This window comes from Poecilia reticulata, linkage group LG1, assembly GCF_000633615.1.
Source record: "Poecilia reticulata strain Guanapo linkage group LG1, Guppy_female_1.0+MT, whole genome shotgun sequence".
NCBI classification, from domain to species: Eukaryota; Metazoa; Chordata; class Actinopteri; order Cyprinodontiformes; family Poeciliidae; genus Poecilia; species Poecilia reticulata.
In genome coordinates, this window is record NC_024331.1 from 14,508,494 (window position 1) to 14,516,416 (window position 7,923).

The following is a 7,923-nucleotide window of genomic DNA, read 5'->3' on the forward strand; positions in this document are numbered from 1 at the left end:
TGTATGTATGTATGTATGTATGTATGTATGTATGTATGTATGTATGTATGTATGTATGTATGTATGTATGTATGTATGTATGTATGTATGTATGTTAGATACAAACATTTCTATTACAAACAATACCCTACTACATAACACTTTGCCTATCAGCCTATCAGTGGTCATAATGTTCTGCCTGATTCAAAGTTTACAGACAACATGCTTATGAAACTTAGCACAATTAAACAACAGGTACACTTTAGAGGAAATGTGAAAACTGTTTCACCAACGACAGAGTATTGTTTTAATACAATGTAACAGTATTCCAGTATTACTGCAGACAAACTAACATTTCTCCTTCCTGAGAACAGCGAGGATCAACGACAGAACATTCACATTCACTGCACTTTACAGAAATCTACAAAAAATAACAATAGAGCAATTAAACAGAGAAAGCATTGTATTTTAAAGAGAACAGAAAAATGACAACGAAAAAATAAGATTTACAATTTTAAGACTTTGTGGACTCGCCATGTATGTGACATCAGAACTGATGATGATTGGGACCGGATGCCTGGGGTGGGAAAACATTTCTGGGTGTCTTCTTTGCCTGTTTATGTTAGAAGTAGAAAAAAACAGTCAGTAATGTCATAGAATCAGTTGATGTTGGCATTAACTATGAAGCTGTTTTAAGTGTGGACTTAAGGAGACAAACTACCTGAAAACCTTTCCATTCATGATCTGAACACACGGATCCTTGCAGGGTGGTGAGGGGGGCTGGTGGTGAAAGAGAAATGTTAGATTAACAAGGAGAATAAATTCTGTCCAGTTATATTTAAATCAAATCATGTTTATTAAGCACTTGGTGTTGAGCATGTATTTTAAACTATACACAAAATATATTTTCAAACATATTTAAAAAACATTTTAAATGTACACTTGAGCAAGCGTATATTTGCACTTGGGCAAATATATATTTTGTTCACTTAAAGTATACTTCTATTTAATACATTTCTTTAAAATTCTAATATCAAAATTGGTACAAGCATATTTTTAGTATACTTTGTGGGTAGTACACTTAATACTTAGTATACTTAAAATATATTTACACAAATGTAAGTATATTTGAAATATAATAAAGTAATTTTTTTTTCACTAGGGCCCATCAGAAGAAATGTTGTTCTGAGGTTATGCTGTGGATTGAGTTTAGGTTCAGTTTAGAGCAAGGATTAGCATTAGACAGTAGAAAAGAATAAAAAATTAATGGGAGTCAATGCAAACTCCTTGTAAAGATAGACAGACATACAATATATGTGTGTGTATATATGTGTGTATGAGAGGAAGGAGGGGGAGTGCAGTGATAACTTGCTGTGCTGCATTTAATCTTTCCAGCCCCCCCTCATGTTTTCAGTTATTTCTGTCTCCAGTCGTTTAATCTTCACCAGTTTCCAGAAGACTGCGTTCAGCATGTGTCTCCATAATTTAATACCTCTTTTTTCCTTTTGTCATCCTGCTCTGCCCAGCAGGGCTGCTGCCACTGAGCATGTTTATGAAGGAAACCCAACCTGTTGTTTCAGAGACACAAAAGGGAGTGAAATGGGGGGGGAAAGGAGGGATGACTCCCCCTTTTTTCATGGTGAATCCCGCTGAGTGATCACGTGTTGCTGCTCTGGATTCTCCAGGCTGCAAACTAAGTGACCGATGGCACGGATGATGGAGAACTCCTGCTTCTAGACAGAAAGTCCACGGCGTTCCCCTCTGAGCCACCATACCTCAGGCTGTATGAATACTGAACGCTATGAGTGTGAGTGCTATTACATAACTCAGTCCCCACAGTTGGCAGCAGCTAAATCATGTTTTTTTTTGTTTTGTTTTGTTTTTTACTTTCTCTTTGAACTGTACCACAGTTTCAGTCCATGGGGGATAAATCAGCAGTTTTCTCATCTGATGAAAGTTTCCTGGTGATAAATTCAGACTTTGTCCCCTCTGTGGCTACTTGTGACACGAGGAGGAAAGCTGACCCTGTTCTGTCTGCATTAGGATCAGAGTTTTTTTTGTTTTTTTTCTCAAATAGCTCAGACAAGGAGATGTGGTGTTAATATGATGCCTTTGCATTAAAAACATATTCTACTTATATATATATTTTTTTTTCCAGCATTCAAATCACACCCTTTTTGGGGTCACTGCTGTCCTAGGAGCCTAAAGAGAGCTTGGTGTTGATGTTGTTTACTTGCTCTAGGTTTTGCTTTGACTCACAGACCGGTAGAAAACATGTGGTTCCCTTCTTCTCAATTACTGAAGATTACAGTTCGAGTGTTTTTTTGGCTGAGCTTTTTTTTTGTCGTTTGTTTAATTTCAAATGTGTCTTCCAGATGTTCCTATTATTCCTGTCACAGACACTAGATAGTACTCTGTCTAGCTCTTTGATCATTTGGCTAGAAAATGCTAAACTGACATTTTCCTTTTTTATTACTTAAATACAATTAATTAGGCTGGTTTATGTCCTGCCAGCTCCTAAACGCCCTCCTGTGTCATCACCACCGACTTCAGAGACTCACAGCGGCAAAATCTGTCAGGATGATCAAGTGTTGCTCATATAACGCATAAAATGAGGAACCTTCATTAATTAATAAAATCAGAGTTAGAATTTATTCGTCCAACACTGCAGATGATTCACTGGTGCACTTCACAAAATGAATGGCGTCGTGAGGAAAGGGCATTATGTGGAAATGCTGAAGAGCACAAATGCATTGTAAAAATGAACTTGGCATTAGTTAAACAGAGGCTGACGGACAACAAAGTCAATGTTTTGGAGTGACCGTCACAAAGTCCCGATTTCAGTCCCAATGGAAAATTTGTGCTCAGATCTGAAATGCAAAACTAGCAAACAAACCATGACTCTGCTACACCAGGAAGAATTTCAGCAAACGTTACAGATAAACTGTAAGAAGCTTGTGGAAAATGATTTACCAAAGTCATTTGGTTTAAAGGCAAGTCTAAGAAACATAACGTAAACCTCTACATTAGCAGAAAATGAGTTCGCCCCTCTTCATTGAAGCAGCTAGCGAAAAGAAATGATTAGTGTTTTGTCACAATTGATCGGTTTGGTCTGATTTGATGTCGGAAAAAGACAGAAAGATATGGCTGTGTGTATTTTTATGCAGCACACGCTACCAACTGGTTTCAGATGCATCTGTGCAAGACCTAATAGAGTATCATTCCTTGAAGGTGTGCACGTGTCCTCGGTCCGCAGAAATCTGGACCTCTAGTTTGGTCACAGCGGCCGTCATCCTCATTAAAAGACTGAGTCAGCTTTATAGCTGCAACACAAGCCAATTAGCCTGTTCCTTCAAGCACTAAGGCTGAGAAACACACATAACAAGTTCAACACACCCACATGAAATTCATCAGCACATGCACTGGCTGTCATACTGCCAATGTGAGCGCACACTCCACCCACGCAGAGGTCACAAGATGTGAAAAATGTAGCTGTATTATTCAAGATCCACAGATGCAACGGTTGTGTAAGAAAAAAGGAGGACATGAGGGGAAATGTGGCAGGCTGGGACAGAAAAAGACAAAAAGGGAGGGAGTGAGCTGGCTGCCTGCCAGAAGAAACAAATGTTTTCTGTCACACAGACTGTGGCTGTATTTGGACATTTATTAGATTGAAAAACGATTGTTTTACTATCTCTCAGCATGTAGAAAACTCCCAATTCAAATCCAAAAGTAATTCTCCTAAATTAAGAGTTTTGTCGGATCGTGTCAAGATTTGGCCAGCAGGAGTCTTTGAACCCCCTTTGAATGTGAGACACTCCAAATGACCTCAGCTTTTTGTGTCATTGTCTGACTCATTGTCTTTTTCTTTTTTTCTTTCTTTCTTTTTAAATAAACCTGCTTAGCATCTCCTTTGTCTCCAACCTCCAGATCCGCAAACATTAAAATGAGCATCTCAGCGTGGCCACCTCCACTCTAGCCCTGCAATTCTAACCAAATGTAGCAGGTTTTTCAAAAAGCCTCTGTGAACATCCGTTTTCAAGTCTTACCACAGATTCTTGTTGGGGTTAAGGCCTTGACTATACTTTGATTTAAACCCCTCCATTGTAACTCTGGGTCTATGTTTTCGTCAGACCTTAAGACTTTCACTTTTCAAAACGTATGCTTTGCTCCATGTTCCAATGTGACTACGGTCTGCGTTGGGCGATGTACAACGTTAGCTTTTCAGGGATCAACGTCGAGGTCAAAAGAAGCTCAACTTTGGTCTCGTCTCACCAGAGCGCCTCATTCTACAGCGATGGTCTCAAACTTGGTCTTCAAGCTCGGGTGTTCTTCAGCTTTTATGTTCCTCATGTTGTACAATTGGATTTTATTCATCTGTGAGAACATTTTCATACTGCTTATGTTTTCCTTGGAAAATTTGATTCACGTCCGTTATGATTCCCATCTGACTTTCTTTCCTGTTCCACTTTTTTCTGCTAAAGTTTGACTTAGGAAATAAAGCACAAGCTTTAAACGTTAAACCACTTGGTTAGTTTGAGTGAAACCCCCAGTCAGAGTAAACATTTCAGAATATTGAACCTCCAGGGCAGAAACATGTAGCAACGTCCATGACGTCCAGACAGAGAGGCTTCTTACAATCCCCAAATGCCAAATTATTTATCTAAACGCTGACTAATAGGAAACAATAAAAGCAACAATTGAATTTTACAATAGCAGTAACAGCTAACAGATGTTTTTTCTTTTTCTTCGTACGGTATTCTATTCCACAAGACTTGATGAGTGTAAACCAAATACTCCAGCTTTGGTGAAGCCAGAGTTGTTTAACGAATCCTGACAGATAAATATATCTTTTTGCATTTGCAGTGAGGATGACGTGAGCACGTCAAAACAAGAAAACCGGAAGCTGAGGAAACACAGAAACAAAATGAGTTTGTTTAAAACAGGAACCACGCTCTGACGATTCACTACAAAAAATAGCAGACAGGATTGCTGCTATCCTATTTTAGTTGGATGCCTGCACAAGTCATTAGAAACAGTTACGGCTCAACCAGAAGCCGGGATGCTGACAGGTAAACCAGCCATGTGTTAGTCTAAGAATCCATTGTTCTGATTAATACAGAGTCCTCTCGGTAGCTTCATCTGAAAACGGCTCATTGTTCTGCGTAGTCCCACAGTAAAACTTTCAGTCCGAGCCTCCAGCTCTGCTTTTCAGTCCAACATTTTTCAGGTCCGGAACAGGAGGCAGCACTTTACGTCTTCTGGCTCCCGTTCTCTGGCCGGGTAACAGACCTTAATTCCCTCCGCGTCTTCAAATCCAAGACAAAAACCAAACTGCTTAAGAGGGCTTATAGTTAATTACCTTCAATCTTTTTACACAGCCATCTATCGTACTGACTGACCGTACTTGACCTTTAGCATAATACGTGTATTTTTTCCCAGTTTTGCTGATGGTAAAAGGACAGAATGACACTTTTTGTAGTCATACTGATCAGTTATGGAGCTTCACACTGGAGACACATTTATTCTGGCACTCACAAACACACATTTATGTTGATGCGCGCAGATTGGTAGGTTTTTGGGGTGAAGTGCCTTGCCTATGGGTACATTGACCTTGATATTACTTTAGATTCATAATATATTTATAATATTTTTTTCAAATATGTCATCTCTGTAGTCATGTCTGAAGAACAGGCCTCCATGTGGAGGGTAGATTCAGGGGAAAGTAGTTAAGAGTAAAGCTGTATTTAGATGCAGCCATGCTAAATAAAAAAAAACTACGAATGTTGCAAATGTTTCTTTTACGAGCAGATATTAAAACACGGTAATATCTGTGTTTTAAACGTGCTGTATGAATAAAAGCGAGTTGAGCTGAATGAAATTAATGAAAAATCGAACTAACTTGAAGACACAGAGAGTGGCATGCAGAGGGAAGTCTTGCAGCAGTGTCTTATTTCTCTGAAAGACAGAGAAGTTCCAGACCCAATCTCAGTAAAAACAAATCCGTGCTTTCAGTGGAATTCATGGAATTTCAGACCTCGTTAAGTCTCAAAGAGGAAAAAAAAAAAAGAAGAAAAAAAAAAACTACATAGCCCGGGGAAAGCATATATTATTGCAAGATTCCCTGAAGTAGCTGTCACTGACAGCAGTTTGGTGTTGCAAGTTCAGCTTTGCCCCTTAATGTGAGATAGGATCAAATTTGAAAATGAAGACAGAAGGTAGAGATTTGAGCAAAAGCAGTGATTATGAGGCCAAATGGCTGCACCAAGCTTTGTCCAGTAGTCAAGGCTGTGAGAGATGTGACGATGGTATTGTGCAGCAGGATAGTTGTGGGCTGAGGTGGTGTGTAGATAGCAATTTTAAAAACTTTGGCAGGTTTGTGTTTCCTCTCCTCCTTTCACCATGTGCTGCACGCAGTAGCTCTGATCAGCAAAACAGTGAGTCATTTGGGGAGAGTATTATTCCAGACAGATGGAAGTAGTTAAGGCCTGTGCTACTGTAACGCCTTCACTGAATAGATTTAATTTTTTTTTCGACAGTCCAAGCTGTCTGAAGTGCTGCAGCAGCAGCATATGTCCGATGAGTAGTCTGCGCCTTTAACGGTGCAGCAGCCTGAGTGACTTACTGCCAGTTCACTGCCTGATTAACTCTTGAAATATTTTCCTCAGTCAGCAAACTTCCTTTACTCTCTTTAACCAACTGTGGCATTTCACCAGTTAAATAAGTGAGCCACCAAACATATGAATCCGTTTTGGATTATCGGTGGAGATGCTCTGTGGTGCATTGGAAAAGCTGTTCTGATCCTTGAACATCGATTCAGTTTCCTGGGTCACCAGTCAGCTCGTACAGCTAGCGTCACCTTGCTAGGTCAAAGGTCGTGACCGGTGATGGAGTTGCACAAACTTTGTTCAGCTCTGCTTATTTTATCAAAGAGAAATCAGGAAATGTGCCACTTGGAATCTGGATGGCAGTTTTAAAATGATTGGAATCATAAACATTCTCGGGGATGTTAGTTTCGCTGACACGATTTAGCTTAGAAAGCTATTTGGCACCATGTAAGTAAGAAATATGCGCAGGAGGAGCCGACTTCAGATGTCAGCTGACCACATATTGAAATTTGGACGCTACCTTCAAGACTTAAGTGCTGTCTGGCATAACCTCTGGAGTTGGTTTTATGTTTTCTCTTTCATGAATTGCAATTTAGAGGAGAATGGAAAAAAAGAAAATAAAAAAGAAAGGTCATTTAAAGGTATAATCTGACTAAACATCCATGGGATTGTGTGCATGGCTTAATTTAGAAAATCATAATAAAAATTCATTTGACAACATATTATTGATCACTTTTTATGGTCACTTTTAGGGCTTCATTGTATTAAGAAAACTTGCAGTGGCGATAATATTGGTAAACTGTGCGATGATGTCAGTTGTGACATGTGTCTAAATTATATTCTTTCCTCTCTGATCTGTGCTGCTTCATGAGGCTCTGTGAAGCAAACCGCAACCGCTACAGATGGAAATTTGCTTCAGCTAAATCTGGTGTGAAACATTTTTTATTAATGTTTTTTGCACGTCGTCCCTGTTAATTAAACTAATACTGAACTAGTAAACTTTAGAAATGTTCACTCTCTCGTCACCCCTCCTCCATAAACCCAGATTTATGGTGTACGTGACTAAGAGTTGTCCAGTAGTGGGAAGTAACGAAGTACATGTACTTTGTTACTGTACTTAAGTACAATTTTTGTGTATCTGTACTTTACTTAAGTAGATTTAATAATGGGTACTTTATACTTTTACTCCACTTCATTTTACAGTAAGTATCTGTACTTTTTACTTCACTACATTTCTACAAAAGTGTCGCGTTACTCGTTACATCCAAGTCGCATTGAGCTTTTTTTTCCCGTTAAAATGTGAAGTTCAGTGTCTTAAGGTGGCGCCGTAAAATCC